Source organism: Echeneis naucrates, chromosome 7, assembly GCF_900963305.1.
Source record: "Echeneis naucrates chromosome 7, fEcheNa1.1, whole genome shotgun sequence".
NCBI lineage: Eukaryota > Metazoa > Chordata > Actinopteri > Carangiformes > Echeneidae > Echeneis > Echeneis naucrates.
The window spans coordinates 19,225,371-19,248,670 of record NC_042517.1 but is presented as its reverse complement, the minus strand read 5'-3'; the positions used below and the strand labels follow the sequence as shown (position 1 = coordinate 19,248,670).

At 39.8% G+C, this 23,300-nt stretch overlaps 1 protein-coding gene across 1 annotated transcript in view; it reads right to left on the bottom strand.

Moving 5' to 3' along the window:
- The window catches only part of LOC115046000 (metabotropic glutamate receptor 4-like), a 155,803-nt gene extending 144,133 nt beyond the window's left edge, over positions 1 to 11,670 (bottom strand). The window contains exon 1 of the mRNA XM_029506043.1: positions 11,318 to 11,670. The gene's annotated coding sequence lies outside the window, so the exon portion shown is untranslated. The remainder of the gene's footprint in view (positions 1 to 11,317) is intronic.
- Positions 11,671 to 23,300: the final 11,630 nt, after the last annotated feature.

Below are 23,300 nucleotides of genomic sequence, written 5' to 3'. Positions count from 1 at the left end.
CAGCCTTATTAAAATTACTTACATATTTATTTCGTCCTACGTATGGCTTTCCAAGTCCTTACTTCTGCTTCACCAAATCGGCACATCAAATGACCCAAGCAGCTGGAAATGTTGCAACTTATTTTGTACCTTGTAGGCAAATACAGTGGTCTAAATTCCAATAAACATCTAAGCAGTGCCTTTGCATGCAGGAAGACTGCTCTGCTCAGGGGAGATTATTGCAGAATTCAACCCTGTGGTTACTTTTCTGGAGTGCGGCTTTAGAGGAAGTGTGATGTGTGCTGGACTTGGTGGCTGCTACATACTTGAACATCAAAGAGAAAAGGGCAATATACACACATTAAGTGTCAGCCACAGATCTTCAGCCATCATTGCTCCGGCGACTACACAGCACATAATCTGGGAAGTCCTTTGAAAAAAAAAAAAAAAAACAATTCCAAAAAAATCATGCTATGACTTCCTGATTAAGCCTCGGCTTCGGCTCCTCACCTCTGCAAAATTGAAACAATGCTTTAGGGTAGCAGAAGTCGATGGCACTAATGCATAACAGTGCAGTAGATGTATAAGGTTTAATAGATCGTGAAAATGGCAGCGTGATGACAGAGATGGAGCATTTCATTAGAAGGCTTGAACTGAGCCAGTACAGGAGGGTGCCACTGAGCTTGAATACTGTGTGATGAAAGACTGCTTGTTAAGTGCCCACACAGTACACCTGGAAGGACAGCCTTTGGTCCCTTGGTTGGCCGTGATACCTTTAATTAAAAATTCTGAGAGCCAGGAATATTCTGGATCCTGTTCCAAGTTGGTAAAATACCAGGAATTGTGATGCTCCTGGTCTAAAAAGGATCTCTCTCCCTCTTTCTCTCTCTTTCTCTCTCTCTCTCTCTCTCTCTCTCTCAATCTATCTATCTATATATGTTTTTGTGTGTGTGGCCTATCAGCTCATGTACCTGTCAAAAGGTGACAAAATATGAAGGAAATGTACAGAGATGCAGGAAAGATTTTTTCATTTTTGAACCAAATGATAACGTCAGTGTGCTCAGTGGCTCACAGTGTGAACATACTGGTGTTTGAGTATGAATAGCAAGTATGATTTTTTTTTTTTTTTCTTTTTTCAACAAGATTGTTACAATCTTCTTCTGGTGATCAGAAACTACATTACTGGGATAACATAGTTTTTTTGTTTGTTTGTTTGTTTTTTGCTTTAGATTGATTCAACCAGTGATTGAAGTTAAGCAATCATTAAAATTATTTGAAACCCCAAAGGGAATGTGAATGATTGTTTTTTTTTTGTTTTTTGTTTTTTTGCTGTAATCCGTGGAATTGTAGTTGAGATATTTTATTTTGAAACAGAAAAATACCAATTTCATAGTTCTGCTAAAGCCAGTAAATATCAATATCTGGACCAAATGGTGTCCCAGTTCTTCTTCCAAATATCCAACATCTAACTGGATAAATGAAAGCTGAGGAGGGGTGGGAGGTCACCAAAACGGTTTAACTCCATCCACCATGTTTTCAAGACTTACTCTCTAGAACTATATGGAATATATTTTACAGTCAGTACCAAAATGTTTGATCCGTTGATGTTCTTGTCACCACGGTCACATCATGACTAACAACGACTAGCAAAATTATTATTATTATTCAGAAGTTTATAGTTTGTTTGTTTGTTTTTTGTTACACTGACTGAACATGCCAAATAATCTGAAGCTACCATCATCGAGATGAACAGCAGCAGTGGGTTAGGGGTGCAGTGGAGGTCGGTAGTTTGTTCATTTGTATGTTTGGGCACATGCGCATTATTCGAGGTCATGAGACTTATAGCTAGCTTATAGCTTATAGACTAATAGCTCCTGTTCACACTTTACGAAAAGAAATCACTTAAATCTGATGTTTGCAAAACCAGTTCTGCTTAGGGAGCCTAATCAATTCACATCAGATTAATGTATTCATGTTTGGTTAGATCCTTGCAAAGTACTAGTAGTAGATAAAAGATTAAAAATGCTATCAAAACCTGAATATGTGTATGCCCTTAAATACATCTGCAGCAGCAGACGGTTTAAACACTGTTAATTGGAGGAATTTTAAATGTCTGCCTTTTACATTGTTTTTAATAGAGGCCAAATGGATTCTTCTCCTTATAGTGGGTTGGTGGTAAAGCTAGGTTTAGTGGAATGCCATAATATATCAAATGCACTCCATGCCATGTACTAATATTTCTTAACATAGATAAGACATCCACAGAACAGCCTCAGGCACTGTAGCAATGCAGTGTGTGTGTGTGTGTGTGTGATTCATTCTGCCAAGTTATGAAGCAGTCAGGCTCTGGAATAGTATTTGTATTGACTGCGGAAAGTCAGGGCCCCATTACAGCCGTGCTGTAAACAAAGCCAGGACGTAGTGTGTAAGTCATACGAGGAATCTGAGGTATCATGAATCATTAAACAAATTCAGCACCCAGCAGCTCATTGAAGATATTCCCCTCTCTCCATTCACACAGCAAAGCCCCCCGAAACACCACAAGTTAGTAAATGGGCTCGCTGAAGCAGGCTTTGAGGTGAAAGCAAGTTTTCAAGCATCGGAATACCATTTTTAGACATAAATTATACTTTCCTTCCATATTTAACATAATTGAAACAAATGACTTCTGTTCTTTAGCCTCTGCATCAGTTAAGAATTAGCTGAAAAACGGGAATTCTTGTATGCAAGAATATTTTCTGTAATATGAGATTATAACATATGCAAGTAATTGGCCCAGTCTCCTTGAAATTAGTATTTATATACTAATCATTTGCAATAGCAACAGACTGAGGAAGAAAGTTAACGCATCCCAGATTTCAGAAGAGTAACAGAAACGCATTCAATGAATCAAACCTTCAAAGCTGCAACATGTCCTCACTGAAATATTCTCTGAGAGTTTTTTCTTCCGCCATCATTATTATTATTATTATTATTATTATTATTAGGTATGGTTGGTTGAAGGTTGAACATTTTAGAGAATGCCAGTTATTTGTTGGCCATGTTAAATGAGTAGGTTGATACTGTTTTCGTGTGTGCATTTTAAATATGATGAAATAAAAAAACCTACAATCAGTAGCTTTCTGGCACAAGAATTGAAGCAGGTAAGCAGCTCATCTGGCTCCATCACCACCATTTAAGATGACTAATTCAAATGATGCATTATTACTTAATGTACAGACACGTGCACTGTATCAGTTTCTGTAAGAAAGTGATTAAGTGCGTTTCCCTTTCAGGATGTAGGAACATTCTGGTCTTTGTTGTTGTTTGATATTTAAAGAGTGAACATAAGAGTGGTGTTGCAGACATGAAATAATCCATGCTGCGATTGTGTTTTTGTAGCACACATTAATATCATTAGTAGCAGACTGGAGTAAAAATATCATCATGATCATTGTTCTCCTAATTCTCACTACACATTGTACATTTATAGATGCTATTTTTTCCCGTTTGGAAGAGTTTAGCCTTGTTACCTGAGCTTCCCACTATATTTACTTCATTGCCTCTGCACATTTGGAATATTAGTTTCCATTTTTAATTCCCCTTTTACAGGTGTCAGACAAGGAAGCTGGGAGTGGTAGACATGGTTTCCCATATCGCTCCCCCTGCATTTGTAATCAGGGCTTGGTGTAAATACAGACATCTCATTAACAGTGAACTGAAGTGTGGTAGTGAGGAAGGGCAAGGGCAATGACAAGGATTCTCTGAGTAATGGGCTCTAACCGATCAGTGCACCATTAAGTGGACCTGCGGCGCACATACCAGCCCGACAGGCCCATTATAAAGGGAAACACAACCAAGTGAGACAACTAAAGGCCCTAATGGCGGTCTCCCTTTACAATTTAATGTTGTTAAAGTCTGCAGATGTTGTTTGGAGAGCAATATGATTGTAAGGGCTGAACCATCAAGAGTGCAGGAGATGCTGAATAAAACATTATCCTACCTGTTTTTATTTTTCACACTTTCACACATTTATTATTTTATTTTTATTTATTTGCACATTGATTGCATGTCACACTTGAACAATGTGGGGCAGCCTATCAAGAGGACCTGATATAACAGACATACGCCTCCTGTAAAGTCAATATGTTAATGCATTTTGCTCAGAAACAATGGCATTGTGCTTCCACATAGTCATCCCAAGCTTCCTCTCTTGCATCGTTCATGTTGGATTGCAGAGACAGTAGGCTTGGGCAAAATGAGGAGAGCGTCGTTTTGCAATTAATCATGTCCAGGCTCTGCCAGCTGTGATACCTATATTTGTCTTTGAACCAGTGTAGGCTACACAATAAGTGCTTTTTGCATCTATCTTCCTTTAAGGCATTGGCAGGCTAATGAGAAAATGTGATCTGCATGGTGGATCTATAAGCATTCACTGTCAAGCAGAACAGGAGCAAAATAAGATTACTGCCTGGTTCACAATGTTTGTACAGGGTCTGCATCTAAAACCTGTTACATCATAAAAAGAAAAGAAAGAAATGTGAATATTCTTGAAAAACTCTTGAAAGATTTTATTTTAAATTACAAATTTTCCCCAAACATCCCATCCCACTGCACATATCATTGAATATTCCCATGTGGCCCTTTCTTTGGAGCAAGCCACCGTGGCACACGAATTGTAATCAAGGCCAGGAATAGTGCACAGAGAGCTGGGTGGCTGTTGACTGCAGGATTTACGGACTTGGCTGTGCCTTCCCACTGCTTCTGGCAGAGGATTTCTGCCAGGCGCTGGTGTGCAGAACAAGAACTAATCTGGAGTGGTCTGTTGCAGCTAAAAGGAACTGGCCCTAAAGTCATGCCTTATGTGGAAAGTGGGGATAATTTCTCCCACTCATTTCCGCAAATTTCTGCTGTAGACCTATGGATCTTATCAGAGGGTGTTTTCCACTGTCTCCGCAGTTCAATGGATACTATTCAATTTGAATTTTATAAAACTACTGCTTTATATTACTATTGTGATTCAAAAAAAGTGGACTTTTTAAATAAGCAATGCAGCTATTTCCTATGTTATGCATAATGCAGAATTTTCCAGCTTTAAACTGTGATCACACAAATCCTTTGTTTTTTAGGGCAATTGTGGGTAGTGTAGTAGATATGTGCATACATATGCATGAGTAGTGGGCAGGCCTCAAAATTGACAATGTGGCAAAAATGCCTCAGCTCAGTGCATTGTGAATGTCAATGAAAATTCCACAAGTGTGCTGTGTGCCTTGATCTGAAATGTGAACCTGTGTTTTTGTGTGTGTGTGTATATATATATATATATATATATATATGGGGGGGTACATAAAAGTAGTGGATGACGGATGATAAATGTCTGAAATCCAGGCAAGTTCATGTGGCAAATATCTCTGATTAATGACCTGGCAAGCAGCATCACAACCTTCATGTGACCTTTGAGGAAATGGAAGATAATACTACATTACCTCTTCTATTCGAAGGTAGCCTGTAAATAATGTCATTTGAAGTTTACAATACGAATGCACTGAATTTATCTGTCGAGTGCATTTGGAAAATACTCAGGACCCAAAACAGTTGTATCCTTGATGCTAAAATCAAAATAAATGATTCTGGTATTGGTTCCCTGTAATGCCACGGTGAACAGGATATTAGAAATGTGTACGAAAAATAAAATAGATTTACCACATTGACAAAAAAGACCCTTTACTCAGTGCACATACGGTCATTAGTCTTCTTTCGTGTGACGCACCGGGCTCCACACATCAGGATTTTGTCTGTCAGACTGTCTAAAATCTGTCAGGTTGGATAGGAACTGACGGTCAGCCATTTTCAATTCATTCTCTTTCAGGACGTGAACTCTGGCTCAGGAACACTCACGGAGTTGTCCTGAGGCCACTCTCCCGTGTTGTTTGGCTGTGCAGGGTCAGCATCCTGTTCAAAGGTGAATCCTCAGCCTGGTCCAAGGTCCTGAGCAGTCTGGTCAGGTTATCGCTGTACTTTGCTCTGCTCAGCCTTCTCTCAGCCGTGACCAGTCTCTTTGTCCCAGCTACTGAAAATCACCTATACAGCGCCATGCCGCCACTGCCATGTCCCACCCCTTGGTGGCATTGGGCAAGTAATGAGTGAAGCTATGCCTGGTTTCCTTTCCAGTTTCTGACACTGTTGAAACCAAAAAATTCAATCCTGATGTCATTAAACTTATTATTTAATCTCTTAGGCTGTGAATACTTTAACAGCTTTTTTGAAAATTTTCATTGAGGTGATAATCAGGTCCTCATTCACCTCTCTTGCAAAAGCAGCGAGCTCTATTTTATAAGTATGGAGGACATCCTTGGTTTATTTTTGTGCGCAGTTGTCTTTGTATTCATTCTATTTTTCAACCATTTTAATGTTCCTTGTCAGCTGCTAGGACTCAGACAGGCACGTGACTGGTTTAGATGGCTTCAGCAGCTCAAAGATAAGAAAAGGAAGGAGGAAATTAAGCTAAAGGATCTTACTATAATGTCAATTTCAATTTGCTCTTTCCTTTTTCATAAACTCCCTAAAATTACTAAAATTCAGTTTTTATTTGTTGTGATTCACATCTATTTAGATTCACAAAGTTAAAAAATAATAATAATTAAAAAAAAAAAAAAAAAAAAAAAAGCAGAGCAGCTTTAACACATCGGACCCAAAAGTCCATGTCCTTCACTCTGAACACTGACAGTAAAGCAGGATAAAGCACCTGGATTAGCTGCATAATCTAAATCTAACAATAGCAACGGCATCTGTTGTTTGTTCAAATCCTCAAAAAGATAACAACACAAGTTTATGCTCACATTACAAAGCCACTCAGAAGTCGTTGTAATTGAGACTTGTGTCTGTTATTAGAGGCACACTCTGCAGTGGGCTGAACCTTCTCCAACTTCCAACCTCTATGATGGTGACAGTTCCCTTACAAAGTAGTTATTTAAACAATGTGCTCTTTCTTCTACCTCACCAAGTCATCACAGGGTTCCTAACATATAGTCCAACAGACATACACCAATTAAAAAAAAAAGGTGAACGAACAAATACAATAAATATTTTCTAGATAATTATTTTTGTAATTATTATATTAATCTTTTTACAATTTGCAGGACTTGTTATAATTATTGAATGAACACCGTAGCAGGATTTGTATTTTGCTGTAGGCGTGTGTGTGTGTGTATGCGCGTATTTATGCTTCAAAAGGCTTAGATTTAACGTTTATGTCCACCCAAAGCTGCAGCTATAATAGTCCAATGAGTCCAACAGCCCAATGAGATGTCCTAGTGGCTTAATTAGTTCAAACGAAACATGTGTTGTCACTGTCAACTGACAACTAAACAGCCCAGTTTTCTCTGTATCAACTGGAACTCATACAAATGTCCTTTACTGTTGTCATTTGGAATAAGTTTTTTGAATGTTATGGTGGAAAATCCCGCCATGTCACAAGCTTTCCCCATGAAATCGCACTTTAATGCAACACTAATCAACAAATCCATCAATTACACAGCAGAAGTGCCGCCCAAGGAAATGCTGTATGCCATATTTGGAAGTGCTGCTCATCTGTGACAAAACCATTCACAACTGCTCAGACCTGAGCCACTGAATCAGGAAATGAAGAAAGGAGAAATGAATGTGAGGCAAAACGTCGTTAATAACCTCTGTGGCAGCTGATGGCAAAATCACCAACAAAACGATCATGTAATTCCTTCTTAGAGTTCCGAATTCGGCATATCACTTTATCTTTTGAAGCGAGTCAAGTATATCAGGTGTTTAAATGTGATCTCTGATCTTCATTACAAAAAATGGAACTATTGAAACCAGAACAAAGGAAAACTGGTTATCTGACTTCAGCGATTCTGTCCAAAACTCTGTTTGACTGGTGACAGATGTGTTTGTGATACAGTGTCATCATGTTCTTGATTCATTTGAGTGACTTTTGCCTGTCAAGAGAGAGCGATTATTTAAAATGTGAGCTGTAGCCAGATTTGCTGAGGACGGCATGTTGCACTGTAGTCTCTGATAAGAACACAGTTTAATTCGACATGAGGAATTGTCTTGCTGGGGTGGAAAGATTATTTGCTTCATTTTTTTGTGTTGTAAATCTTGTAAATTAACAAGACTGCCAGTGGATGTCATCTCTGATTAGTGTCAGCAGGCCTCTAATGAAGATGTTCAACCTGTAGGCATCTTCCAGTTCTCATGTACTGAGTCTGTGATAAGAGTTTATTTACAGCCTGGTGGTTTTATACAGGTCTTTTGTGAACGAAAGACACACACATATAGAAAAAAAAAAAAAAAAACTTCAGAATGAAAACTTTCAAAGCCCAGAGTGTGCACTAAAGCAATTTTTTCCAGAGGATACATATGGCTGAAATGACTGAACCCTAAAAAGAACAGAGTTTGTTAAAGAATCGCAGAAAGGAAGAATCACCAGTTTAGAAAATAGGATTGTGTTGTGGGAAATGGATCTGCTGAAGCTCTGGAGGGGATCAGACTGTAGTGGACACAGTGATGCTGAGACACAGCCGGACAGCCAGGAGGAGGAAGCAGTGAAGGTGATCCAGAAGGTGAACTCTCTGTGATCATGAAGCACTGATAAGGAACCACAGACAAACGGATATCCAAAGCAGAAAACAGCTCTCTGTCTGCCTGTCTGCCTGTCTGTCTGAATGCCTGCCTGATGTGAGCACCTGCTTTTTAGCTCGATGTAGAAGAAAAACTAAGGGGAAGCCGACAGAGGAGAATGATTTATCCCAACCAGCTCCAATAATGTTATACTAAATCACAGCAGCATGAAGAATGAATTACAAGAGATGAAGGAAATGACAGCAAACATATCCTGGATGATTTTTCTGATTAGAAGAGGAACACCATCATGCCTGGAACAGATTACAGTACAAGGAAACTCATTTGTATGTAAAGGTTAAGAGTAACAGGCTTTTTGCTGACAGGTCTGTTTATTGGAACTTCTTCAAGCTTTGCATCTTAATGAGATGTGTTTTCTTTTTTGTTTGTTTGTTTTTGTTTCTGGAAGAAAGTTGTTAATGAGGGTGAAATACTGAATACTCTGTCATTAGAAATGTACGGAATACAGCAAGTACACACTTACATATTGAGGTTCCCCCTCTAAATTGGGTTTTGTGATTTTGTGTAAGGTTTTTTTTTTTTTTTTGAGCTTCCACCACAAAATTTTATCGTAATTGTTTCCTTCCCTCAACCAGGTCTCTGGGGCAACAATTCCTTCCCGGCTGCACAAAACTCTCACCTCTGATTTGCAGACCCTAAACCGAACTACTGCCTCAAAAATAATCCTAACCTCAATAACCAAAACCAAACACAGCCATTTTGTGTTTAGCCACAGCCAATGCTGGATATTGTTTGGGGTGGGGCTGTGCAGCCTGCTCAGATTGAGCAGCTCATTTTAGGACAGTCAAAGGGTCATTTCTGCAAAATTTTGCACAACATGCCTCACAGGTAATTGGAGATTGCCCACAAAAAAAAAAAAAAAACACCCTCATGTATGATTTTATAGTAGCAGAAATAATAAGTATAAAGCACAAAGAAATAAAATCCTGTAAAATCAAAATAATTTGATACCAATACTCTGATGTACACTGTCATGTCCAAACATGACAACGAACAGCCAAGAGATTGTGAGCAGTTTTCATCTGGGGGGACTGTGGCTTATTATTTTGGATTAGCAGCTTTGACAAATATTCTGGGTTCTCTTCAACTACATTACCCTTAAATAAGTACATTTGTACTACCAACAACCCTGGCTAGTCACTAATGCACACGTACTGTGAATGCTGATGGAGATTTACGCCCCACACTGTGATATTGCTCAAAGGGTTGTGCTGCAAAGATTCAGTGAGTCTGATTCTGACTGTGAGAATGAAGGTATGACATGGATGAGGAAAGGGAGATGTATTATTATGGTGAGGGGCTCTGATGGAAATTTAAAGGCACTTCTATGAGTTCAAAAAAATCTATTTTCCTGTTTTCCCCAAAACAGTGAAATGATTCAGATCCAGAATCAGAATCTGATTGGCATTTAGAGACCTGTAACGTTAGTTTCAATTCTGTCTTTAACTGCCATTCAGGTTTTCCCTTCTTTTTCTTTTTTTAGAATACATCATTGAATTTGAATATTATATCATATCTTAAGGACATGCTTTTCTGTCAATGAAATCCACTGATGCATTTGAGATGTGGATGTTGGGCTCAAGAGACACCCAGAGAGCTATAGACTGGAACTTCCAAACCTCCATCAAAAACAGGCTGCCGTAAAAAAAAAATAAATAAATAAATAAATCAAGTGAAAAGTAAAATAAAAGTGCAACCCTCGCACCTCTGTCTTCAGATAATGCTTCATATCCTTCAGAATAATGGCATGTGTGTTTCTCTCTCAAAACCTAAAAGTATAAAGCACAGCACATCAAATTAATCATTCTTTAAGGGTAAGTAGATTCTTTGAAATTTCTAACACATAGAAACAAACATTGTGTATTCAACAGCCTTCCAAGCAGCGGCATAAGTGCCAGCTATGACAGTGATGCATAGTGGGAGAAAAAACATCACCAAACCATATGCACCCACCAGGACATCATGTCTCACTTAAAAATGATTAAATGCAAAGCTGGATTGCCGGTATTTGAGAGAAACCAACCAATGAAAGTGCTTTTTCCCTCCATAGCCTGTAGCCCCTGTCTTAACTGAATTACATGAGTTTAAAATGGACCGTCTGTCTGTCTCTGTGCATTGATTGGACCTATAGGCTCCTCAGATTTGCTTAGGCGAGGAACAGCAGCAAGCCAAGCGGAGCGGAAAGGAGCGAGGGGCTTGCAGAGGGGGCTCCCATAGACACAACTGATGAAAGGGGTCCATTGTATTGTCAACCCCCACCCCCACCCCCTCCGTCAACTCCATGAGAAACCAAAAGCCTTTCAGCAAAGGTGATTCATCTGTTGAGCCCCTTAATACAGGGATAAACACAAATACACAGCAGTATCCACAGTGGGAAGAGTGGGTGGGGGGGGGGTCTGCATGATGGAGCTGAATGAAAGATGACATCAGGAGGCTTCTGTAACATCTCTGATGTTCACACTCTTCTCCTCATGTGAGTGCCAGCTCTTCACAGCACACCAACGTCCCTCCAAGTCGATGCAAAGACAAGCAATCTGTCCTATTTGAGCAGCATACTCTCACAGACAGAAGCCACAACACAGCTGCGTAACTCTCATCCATGACTCTGACACCACTCCTCAATCCCACTGATGCCAATCTAACGGGGTACGTTGGGGGGAGGCAAAAAAGGAAGCGCTCTTACCGTTAAATCCCACCGACGCAAGTGAGTCCGAAGTGGCCAAAGTGAACTTCTGCCACCTCCGATGGCGTCCACGTTTTCTTTTATGTGTCGGTTTCCTTCCAGTCAGCTCTGGACTCGGCTGCGGTTTGAACGCAGCTTTTCCAAACCTGCCACACGGATCCGATTCAAAGAGAGAGGCAGGAAGGAGAGATCGGAGAGAGACAGAAATGTGGGAAGTAAAAATGCCTGGATAGGTTTTTTTTCTTCTCTCTCAGCTGTTGTGGGGGTCTGGGGGATGACATGCCCCGTGCAGATGATGATACACCCCCAGACCTGGTTTTGGATCCGGTTTTGGTCTCCAGGTTCCAGATCAACTCCGTTGTTTGGTCGCTGTCCAGTGCCGGGTGGTGCTGAATGAGACTCCGGGCTTTGCAGAGTTTTCCTACTTTTCTTCCTCTCCTGCTTCTTCTGTTTCACTGCACCCTCCTTCCCTCCCACCGGCGGAAGACTGAAAATACACCTCTCCTTTTCCCAGCCTCCTTTTTTAAGCACTTCCACGTTAGAGTCAAGAAATCGATGCTTTCTAAATTAAATCAGCTGCATAAAAATAAAAAAACAGATCAATAAGCGAACTCTTGGGTCGACAATAATGAATGTTTAATTTAAATGAGGAGGAAAAAAAGATGGTGGCTTCTACTTTTGAAGACAAGTCTTAACGTCATGGTTAAAATGATCATTGGAGCGACTAAGAATTCTTCTTAGTTATTTAATTATTTGTTTTTTGAGTTACTTATTAAGACATACGCAGCCTGAGGAATGAAACCCTTTGTTTCTACAGACGCTTCAGAGATCACAACCTGTAACTCCGCCTCGCCGCCCCCCGCGCATCTATGATGATGAGATTCAGAGTAAAATACAAAAAGTATTTGCAATGACGCACTGACTCATCCATGTCTCAATGGGCGGTTAAAAACGACACCCAAGTGTGTGTGAGTCGGAGAGTGCATCACTCAGATCTGAACTCATCAGTGCATATTTTCGTTATATATGATCATTTATTGGTGTGAATGGTGCTGCTGTGGCGGAGCTTTGAGGTCAGACGGTCTCCCCGTGAGTGCAGTTTGGTCCAGATTCTCTGACCGACAACACAAGTATTGAATTTCATTCTTGAGGCGCCGACTAGCGCCTCTTTAGGTCCACTGCCCCTCTCTCTCTCTCTCTCTCGCTCTCTCTCTCTGTCTCTGAAGTTCTGCAGCAGCAATACCATCAAAGAAGACCCCCACCCCTTCCTGCTACGCATGCGTGTGATGGAAACGCGTGCACGCGCAGTTCTGTCTCCTGAAGTTCACGTACCGTTCGCAGTTCACTGATCCGCCCGGATCATCCTCCGGGTAATTTCCACTCGGCTTTTCTCGACACATTTAACATTAACCGCGTTGATTGCAGCCGACCTTATTGATTCATCGGCCCAATCAGCTGCACCGAGCTCCTCCTCTGACGAATGATCGTTCTCAGGCTGCTCTTCAGTTCGGTCCGGGCTTGTTGACTTTCTCTGAGTGGCAAAAAGAAAGAATTCGAGCTGAAGACAAAGCTGTTTAGATGTTTTGTGTATTTTTGCGTTAAAACATCTATGGCACTTTATTTCAGTGATCAGTTATTAACAAGAACTTTGCTGTCCCCATTCAGTAGGACATAATGAGTCTCCTTGGCTGTTCAATAACGACAATCTCCAATGAACTGTTATTGACAATTTGTCAGCAGGGACTTTTATTATTTTTTTACTGCAGACTTAATGGTTTATTGGACGGGCATTTTTGAATGATGGTTTATGTTTGACTGACAAACGTTTGGAACTGCAGATTTATTATTCGATATGCAGATATGAACGTTGTAGGAAAAAAAACTTCTGGCATCTTTACTATTTAAAAGTTTAACACTGATCAACACTTGATCTACAGAAAATTTTTGGACAAACACTTTGATAATTAATTCAGATGGGAATTTGGTAATTTTTGTATGTATTGCATGACCATGACTAATCAGAAAATAATCAATAAAAAAATAATCAGATGATTCATTTGCTCTGGAAATATTAATTCATTTCACTCGATATGAACAAATTGTCAGATTGCCGTCGCAAAATCAATAAGTTGGAACACAGCAATGTTCAATGAAGAATCCATTTCAATATATATATATATATATATATATATATATATATATATTTTTTTTTTTTTTTTTTTTTTTTTTTTTTTTTTTTTTTTCGTCTAATTAATGATGCTTGATGATGATTCATTTACAACAGCTACTAAAGGTAGTTTTGGCCACTTTGGCCTTGTCGTGGCCAAGGCGGAAAAAACAATGTCACGTATAATTATGCATTGTTAGTGCAACATTCATGAGAAAGTGACAGATATGAAAAACCTGTCATACCTTTTGTTTAAAGGCCAAATAGCAAATAAATCAAAATGAATTGTGGACTGGAACGTCTCTGGAATAAAGCAGGTTGGCTGTTATGTTGCTCACAGAAGGTAAAAACTCTTATAGTGCAGACAAGATCCAGTTTTTATAGGTATTGAGTATACCAGATCATATTTATGGGTGTCTCTGCTCCCTGCCACTGTGATGCAGTGCAGACTGAAGGAGCCGGGCTAACAGGGCTCATAATGTAAGGATGGAGAGAGAGAGAGAGTGAGCTGCAAGTCAGCACACCACAACAAATATGTCTTCAGCAGAGGATCTTCACTTTTCCATTAAAGCTGACAAGTATGTCACAGTACTCGCCATGATAGTCTTGTGGGATTCTTCAATGAAAAATATAAGCAGACGTTAAGCAATTTTGATGTTTAAGAACCGATGAAATCCTGGAACTGGCCTCACAACGTTTTTTTTTTTATGATTAATAAATCAAAAGGAGCCTTTCATCACATTTTAATGTTTATTTGAGAATGTAGTAGACGTGCTCCCCTAAATCATATCACATGCCGGTACACACTGAGTATCCTGAACAGTAAATAATCAATTCTATAAGAAGAAAAAGTGAAATAAGCAGTTTTCTGGGCCACCAACATTTTTCCTTTTCTGTTGATACATTTTGGACCCTCCTTCAGTTCATCCTTATTCAATATACAGTTGCATGTCTCTTTTCTGTACTATGTTTAAAGGTGTGTTCTCGCGCCCTTGCATGGAAAGGTGAAAGTGACACAGTTGAAATGGAAAGTAAAAAAAAAAAAAAAAGAAAAGAAAAAAAAAAAAGAACTTTAAATCCAATACATCACTTTGTAAACAAAGCTGGTGGTTGGGGCAACACTTTGCAAACAGCTGTGACTGTACTGTTCACTAACCACAGACGGACCAGTGAAGTGCTACATTTTTACATAACCCAGGGATCAGCAAGAAATTAATGAGATAACAAAGTAAGGAAGCGTCGAGAGGAGGGGGCTGGTTATGTTGCAGTGTAATGTTTACCCGGCTCTGTGCCTATCACTCCCGTACTTCCGGAGGCGCTGGTAGAGGTTACATCAGCAGCAGGTTGGAACGGGCACTTTGTTCTAGGAGCTGTGGCAGAGTTCTGGGCCTCGGGCCATGAATCTGTCTGCCCTGGCGTTTTGCCTGGCAGCACTGCAGATTTTGCGCAGATGTAAAGCTAGCTGCAGGTAGCCTTCACCAAGCCCTGCTTTAATGTACAGTAACCTTTCTACTCCCATAGCTGTGGACTTTTTAATAGAGTAGATGCATGTATTTACCAGCGTCATACTTTGCTAAGTCAGTGTGCATTTTGTTTCAGCATAAATTACTGACTTCTCTATTTTTATTGTTCCCATTTTCCCAGCACACCTACTGACAAAATCCATCAGAGTCAATTAAAATCAATTCAACTTTGATACAGTAGTGCGTAGTCTCTCGCAAATGTAGCATTAAGTATTGAGACTGTCCAGCTTTTGGAACTGCCAGCAAATAAAATTTAGAGGAGAGGTCAAAAGACTCATTTAAGACATGAGCCAGGTGCCAACATAAAAAGCTGAATGGGGTTTTTCTTGCTGTAATCGTTTCTCCTGCCCTCAAGAAAGCTCTTATAAAGGAATTCATCAGAAATCATGGCTAACAGAATATATGTTCCCCCTTTTGTGTATGTTCCAAATTTGATCAAAGACTTCAACAATTCGGCCTTTGACACAACAACACAGCATTCATGATACAGAATTTTCTCTTTCTTCTCTTTCCTGGACAGTATTTTTTGGTTTTACGCGTCGTTGGAAGGCTACAAATACACTGAGGGAATGGTGTTCCTTGGAAGACCAGCTTGATTTCTACAGATCCGCTGAAGCCACACATTGACTTCACATGAACCTCTGAATGCATTTCATCACAGAATTGTAACTTCAGATTTATTATGATGTATGGCCAGATTTTATATAATAAATTCTAGCAAATGAAAACCAGTTTAATGTAGATGTGAGAACATCTAAATTTGAAATTGGAGATCTACGGTTTCCTTATTGGCCCCTTTATACAATGTTGGGATGTCCCACATTGAACATATTGAGAAGAATATCAAATCTTTGGTTGTTAACAGTGCCATCAGGCTCAGACTCTCGTGTGCTGAAGAGCCTTAAACCTGCATTCTATCTAATGACCACCAGGAGGCGACTCAACTCTCTACTTCTTCTACTTGAATTATTACCTCAGTAAACAGTTTCCTAACGAGTTTATTGTCTTTAAAAAAAAACAAAACTTTGGGCTATCTGAAGGGTATCCAAACAGAGGTGTGGCTACATAGTGATGCACAGACTATACCAGAAATGGCAAGGTAAAGTCCTTCCTGAGTCCTCCTCAGCTCCGCCTTTCCCATCCAAATATGGTTTCTTCGGGATTAAAAAGTGGAGTTCGAGAATTGTCTTACAAGTGCCACATCGATAAACACTACTGGTCTTTGATCAGACAAGAGTATGTCTGTTAATATCTGATGTAGAGATTTGTGGCTAAAGACGGGCCGACTGGGACCATGTAAGAAATGTAAGATCAAAATCCCTGAAGGAGACTGTTGCTACTGCCCATTTTTACAAACCAATGAGAATAAAACATGAGGTAATGCAGAAATTCACTCAGGTAGAGTGAATATATATGTCAAACACACAGTGAAAAGATCTCCATTCGTGTAGCCCTCCTTTCCTGTCTCTGGTGGACATCTTCTTCTCCTCTTGTGATTTTTGCTAAATTATTTCACCTCTGCTGGCTTTATCAAGCTCTCTTGTTTTCATACAATTTCAGACCACAACAGTTGATATATGAGAGAAACCGGTGGCGCAATAGCTTTCCCTTTTCATCCACCATTCAAGAAACACTCATCGCACCATCTGACGTGTCTAAAAATCTGCCATCACACCGTCTGACACGGATGGTGATGGAGGCCCTCCATACCCATCTCAGACAGTGTGATACGCAAATTAGCTTGAAAGATGTTTTTACCACACATTCCCGAGCCACATTAATCCAATCCAAGCAACAGTTGCCACATTATGTGCCACTTTTCCTTCTTAGTGAAAGCAATCTGCTTTCAATATAATCTGCTATGCTTATTTGATGCATCAGTGAAAGGATTATTTTAAATGCCATCAGAAATACTAGCTCCGTTGCTCGATTCAAGTTGATCTATGTAAAATATAAATACTTTTTTCAAACAATGCCGTTTAATTTATACCACGCTTTCTGCTGAGAGAGCATTCAGTCAAATCTTTCTCTATTGGTGTTCATCACATGTACAGTAGATCTCAATGGCTTTACAGAGATCAAGGGATCCAATCAATCACACATCAATACAAACATTAATGCAGCAGGTTGAGACACAGTTAGTGCAAAGCGCAGGAAGTGAAGACATAATGAGTGAGGAGAGGAGGAGAAATTCATTAGAGGGACCGTGTTAAAGATGAGAAAGCCTTTAAGTGTGTCACAAATCAAATGTGCACGATTTGCTTTTACCACTTTTATTTTAATAAAAATTATATTAATATAAGTTATAGATTCTGAGACATATTTGGACAAATTACCTTGCTTTTAATTCCACACATAAAGTACAGCATCAAGCCCAGAGCACAGTCTGCCACTGGTTCGAGTGAAAACCCATCAGGTGGAGTGCAGCAACCCTGTTGGAAGTATGTTGAGGTAAAGCATTACCATCCATCACCTCATTACCTCATATACATTTTGAGATCTTAATGCTACATAGCTATCAATCACAACTTAGCAAAATGATTTACCAACATCTTAAAGGTGAATATACTGTATGCTACTTTTTTTCCCATTTTCAATACAGTGAAACTGGAAAATAAAATGTCCAGAAGGTGACAGTCAAAGGATGTATTAATTATGAAAACGTGCAGTTGATTTCAGACCTGATTAAAACATAACAATGAACACTGAATCACTTACTTGAAATTTGATACGTTTCTATAGCTATTCTCCTATTTTACCCACACACCTTTATTAATGGAATAAACTGTATGTAGATTGCAACATTTTGGGAATTAACTATGACAATGGGCGCAGTGTGCGGTAAAATAGCAGCAAATGTCATTGAATGTATTTTGCTCATTGTTTTTCAGTTCTGTCAGCTGTTCCCTCCTCTGTCCTCATGAAAACTAACAAACAAAGAAAGGCTGGGCATGAACAACATTTAACATTGTGAGCCAGTGAAGATACAAGTGTAGTGTGAGAAAAGATGCAGTAACAATGAAGGCGGTTTCACAAAAGTATAGGTCCTTAACTAATCAAGCTTGGTCAAAGTCAAATAAAAAGAGTAGCCATGGTGTTTCAGAAGGGTGGTTTTGTAAGTTGAAAAAAGATGTCAACATTCACTTGGTCTGACAAAATACACGGGACAGCAGCAGCTGTGTTGCTACTAATAGCAGAACTCAGCACCCAACTTCAACCAGCTGCTAGTGCAGACCTGTGTCATTCTGAAATCAGAGACAATTAACAGAAAAAAAAGAAAGAAAAAAGAGAGAGAAGCAAATACTGAAGTAAAAACAAAAGTAATATAACATGAGCACGTCCCATTTGAAACTCTACTCAGGTACGTTTAGGATCTGAGTACATCCATTCCTTTACTTATTCAGGGTTGCTGAGTCAGACTTTTTTTCTGCTTTTTGATGTATTATTACAGCTACTTGGCCTCAGGAAAAGTAAATAATGATAAACCTTGGTTGAATTATTAATTTCTTATGTTCAGGAACGGCCTGTACATCAACCAAGGATATTGGTAAAATATTGAGGACCACGCTGGCAAAGTCAAATCCAGGGACAGAAATTGAAAAAAAAAAAGAATAAGAAAAAAGTAGCAATTTTTTAGTTTAGTTTTTAGTAAGAAGTAATCAATGGCTCTTGGAATTGGATATTCCTGTTGTACTAGTGTGTCCGGTTTCTCTTTCAATAATTTGGCATTTCAGGAGACGAGATCATTCGATTTCAGGTTGGCAGCAGTCTGATGCAAGACTGATGCCACTTTCATGTGTCTCTCAGCAGCCAGTTAGCTTAGCTCAGCAGAGCATAAAGCCTGGAAATGAGGATAAACAGCAGCAAAAAATAACAATAATATGAAGCTCAACTATTAATATGTTTAAAAGCGTAATCTTTTAACGGACAAATTCAGTACTTCTCTGAAAAGCTGTGAGCTTTGCTAACTTACCATTTTCTTTTAGAATAATTTTTTGCTTCTGCCCTGGTAGATGCTGCTTTTTTCCATCCTTTGCTTCATCCGCATTGCCACCCTTTATCTAGGATGACTATGTTGCCTGCCATATATTGTGTGAATGTAATCCACTTCAGAGCAATGTTTGCAGCACCAGCCAAGAGTCATTGTTATACATTGAGACACCCTATCTGGAAGAAGCCACCAAGCCGCCTTAACAATCACAGCGTGCAGGATGAGTCATGTTTGGTTTTAATCCTCAGAGGCAGCTACAGTCAGAACACAGCTACAATGTATTTTCACAGCAGATGAACCTGTGACGTGTGGGAGAGAGGGCTGCCTAAGATGAACCCATGGAAAAATATTTCACATAAAAATGATGCTTACAGGATTATCAATGGCCAGATAAAGAATAAAAAGCCTTTGAGGTTATATTAGTAAAATATAACCTCAAAGATTTAGCTACTGTCAGAACGCTGACATGTTTGAAGTAGCATTTACAGGCAGTCCCCCATAATCATGCATGGATGTAGCAACTTGAACACAAAAGAAATTTTCGAATAGAGTTCTGGCTTGATCTGAACATGAGCATTACAGCTTATCGTAATTGCTTTCGCGTGTGATCCCTTTCCCCAGTCCATCAAAACAAAACTGCCTTTAGAGTTGAGGAAAAGTTGAGGAAAAGTTTTGTTTGTGTTCTTGCTGCTTCTTGCCCGATCCCCCCAAATAAAAAGCTGCAACTTAAACATTAAGATCCATACAAATGTGTGTAAAAACCATAAAAGCTTCATTTCAGCACCAGCTAGTGTGGTTTTAATATCAACTTGTGTTTCTGTTCTTTTTTTTTTTTTGTTTTCGTTTGTTTGTTTTTTCATTCAAAATCCACACAGTCATGTTTGAGTGAAAATGGCAAAGTTGCCCTGTGAAATTAAATGATTGATCAATATTATTTGGGTGTAGTCATTGGACTACTCTTTTCTAAAACAGGCATGACAATGAAGATAAAACTTTGATGTCGTTGAGTGACTTGTCCAAACAGACAATTACACATGCATGTAAATCAGTTTCAAATCAAATGTCATATCTCAATATTCACAATAACCTATTCAAGATGATCAATCAATATTAACCCAACTAATGAAATACAAATAACAAATTTAGAGCCAAAGCAAAAACCTTAAAATCTTCACACATTTGTGGTCAAAGGAGCCACTCATGTTGGAAATATAAAGAGATGGTGATCCTCTGCACTGCAATATGTGAAATTTAAATTAGCAAAGAGTAAACAGTGGCTGAGCACTCTCTCTCCCACAGACCAAACCATCCCCCAATTACTTCCTTGCCTCCCTTTTCCTGAAGTCTCATTTGTTACATCCCCTGTGACCTTTCTGTTGGATGTGGCAGCAGTCAAACGTCAGTGCGGGAGCATATCAATGATAGAGAGACGGTGGTCATTACCAGCAGTTATCTTCAGGAAGGTTTTATTCCCCCAGAAAACTAAAGCCAGAACCCAGCATGTAGAGTTGGCTTCATTACTGAGAAAGGCCTAATTGTCTCCTTCTATGGGGCCATAATGCAAGTAGGATGTGACACTTAAGGCCAGACTCGTCCACTGTCTGGCCTTTGTGCCAGTCCCATTAACCTTTCCCTTCTGCCTTTTTCTCAATCTTTTTATGTTCAATTAAGGGCACTATTCAAAGAAGCTGAAGTATTGAGACTAAGAGCTTTGTCAGGGACCTTGTTAAAAGAAATAATTGCACTCTGGGTGGAAATATCACGTGTGAGGTAGAAAATTGTCTGTGTTGATTATTAATGTTTCACCTTTCTGCATTTTGAATTATCTAAAATGTGTGCATGCATTTGTGTATTGTACTTTTCTTTCACTTCCACATGTGGATCATGAGTCAAGTACAGACATAATATAGTTATGTCGAAGTTAGGAAAACTGTAAAAACTTCCAATAATAATATAATGCAATCAAAGGGAAAATGCTTCATAGGGAGGCAGAAATCTATAAAGTCATGCATCATGTTTGGCCTTTAGAACGTTGTGTTCTTTGGTGTGTAGTGTCCGTAGTGCGTAATTAATCATATCACCTAACTGCATTCACGGGGCCCCCTTTGGTTAATTGAACTGCAGCTGCAGAATGGGCAAAATGATGATTTATTCAGGAGGAACATGGTGCCCCCCACCCCCCTCCATCCAGGTGCCCGGGATGGATGGCTCACTTATGCACTCAGCTACTTCTCCATGCTCCCCCATCCCTCAGGCCAATCGTTTCTGAGGGTACATTAACAAGATGGGCTTTGGGGTGACAAAATGAGAGGAGGGAGGGTATAGCGGAATCAATTTGCCCCCCTTTCTCTGTATTGAAGCCTTTAACTGGGGGGAACAGGACAACAGATAGCGCTATTGACCATCTGTAGAAGGTTTAACAAGTGAAGTTCTTTGTAGTGCCCTGTCGGCAAGTAAAATGCACAGCGAAAGGTGAGGCCCCTCTGATGTTTGCTCCCCCCCCCCCCCCCCCCCCCCCCCCCCCCCCCCCGCTTCACGGGTCACCGTTTTATTTATGGGCCATGCTGTGAGGCAGGCCGGTGGTAACCACATCTTTTCAGGCTTGTTGGCAAGCCGAGCCACTGTAGCGGGCCTTTTACAGCATATTATGTGAGCTTGGAATTATTTGGTCACACAGAGTGGAATACAGAAAGACAAAGAAGTCGTTTACAGGTGAGGTAATCAACTGTGAAGAGTCCTAATTGAATTACTCAGTAAAGCAAAGGCAATAGCCAGTAGCACTTAACATTAAAGTTTCAACATTCAAACTCATTTTTAACCCAGTTTAGAGTACAGAGGTTTTGCTTAGATAAGAGTAAAGTGTGTAATTATTATTCCTACGATGTCAGGCATCTCTCATATACTGCAATGATTATACAATGCCAGATTACATAATTTTCCTTCATTTCCCTGATCAGTCATACGTGACATTTCACAGATAATCAGCGCTACTACAGAATGGACCCTATAATCTCCAGGAGCAGGGACCATACATCAACATTAGAATTGCACCCACACTTGCTCTAGTTTGTTTCAGTGCTGCTGGCGTACCATTACACTGAGATAACCACACTTTAATAGTTAATGCATTGGTGGGCCCCCTTCTGCATTACAAATGGGCCCATCTGTCTCACCTAGATCCCCCGCGGGTGGCAGTGCCACAGTCCATCTTCTGCAACCCCAATCATTCATCGATAGGGGGATACCTGACACCTGCCTGCACAGGATACTGAACACTGTGATGTGGTCACTGCCTGAGATGGACATCCTGGTGTCAGGGAGGGGACACAACAACTGATATCACTTCAGATACCACTGTGGGACATGCCAGCTACAACAACTGGATTGCAGGCTCCGAGCCACCTCTGCTTATCTAATAGCTCCATTTGTGCTAAACGTCTAGAAGCTCAACAGAGACAAAGAAATTGATGTGGTATTCACCAGATAACTCGTTTTGTTGACTCCTAAAGAATTTTGTGGCTTCTGGGGGAGATGCTGTGCTAAAACCATCTTCTTGGAGTCAGTTATTTGGCACTTCAGCCAATTTTGGCACTTCATTGCACCATTGTGCAACATGGGTACGACTCACACTCTTAAAAGAGAGTTATATTGTTCTCTGTGGCTCTGGGTGAGCTTTCTGAAGTCAAAAAAAGAAAAAAGAAAGAAATCAATAAACAGCCAAATCAACAATTTCTTAACACTTGATTATTTTCCTCCCACAAATCTGACCATTTGAAAAAGTTTCTTGTGACTTGCAACACTCAGACTCTTATATTACTAAATGCTATATTTCAGGAATAAACCTTTCATTGTGACTTTAGTGCACAGATCAAGCGGGAAACAATAGAAGCTGAACATTTTCTTTTCCTTTAAGTTTCTGCTGATATTCTTAAAATAGCATTCTCTGGCTAGTATTTGTTCACACAAACTGTTTACTCCTCTCAGGAAGCAAGAGTGCCCTCTTTGCAATTTAGCTGACGATGGAATGCCAGTCAAAATGCAATCAATAAGACAAATGTTGAAGTGATTCAACCCCACAGCTGAGTCCAGCCCCTGTTTTGTAAAGGACTTTGTAAACTTCTTATCCCCAGCTGTAAAGCCTGGTTCTCTGGTTGTTATTATGGTCATCACATCAGCACTTTGCTGAGAGAATCTGCTCCCCCGTTCCCAATCGAAGTAAAAAAACTGAGATAAAAACTCTGCACAGATCGCGTCTGTAAGTAACCAGCACGTTGTATCTAAGGCCAGCTTCTTTGTCTCGGT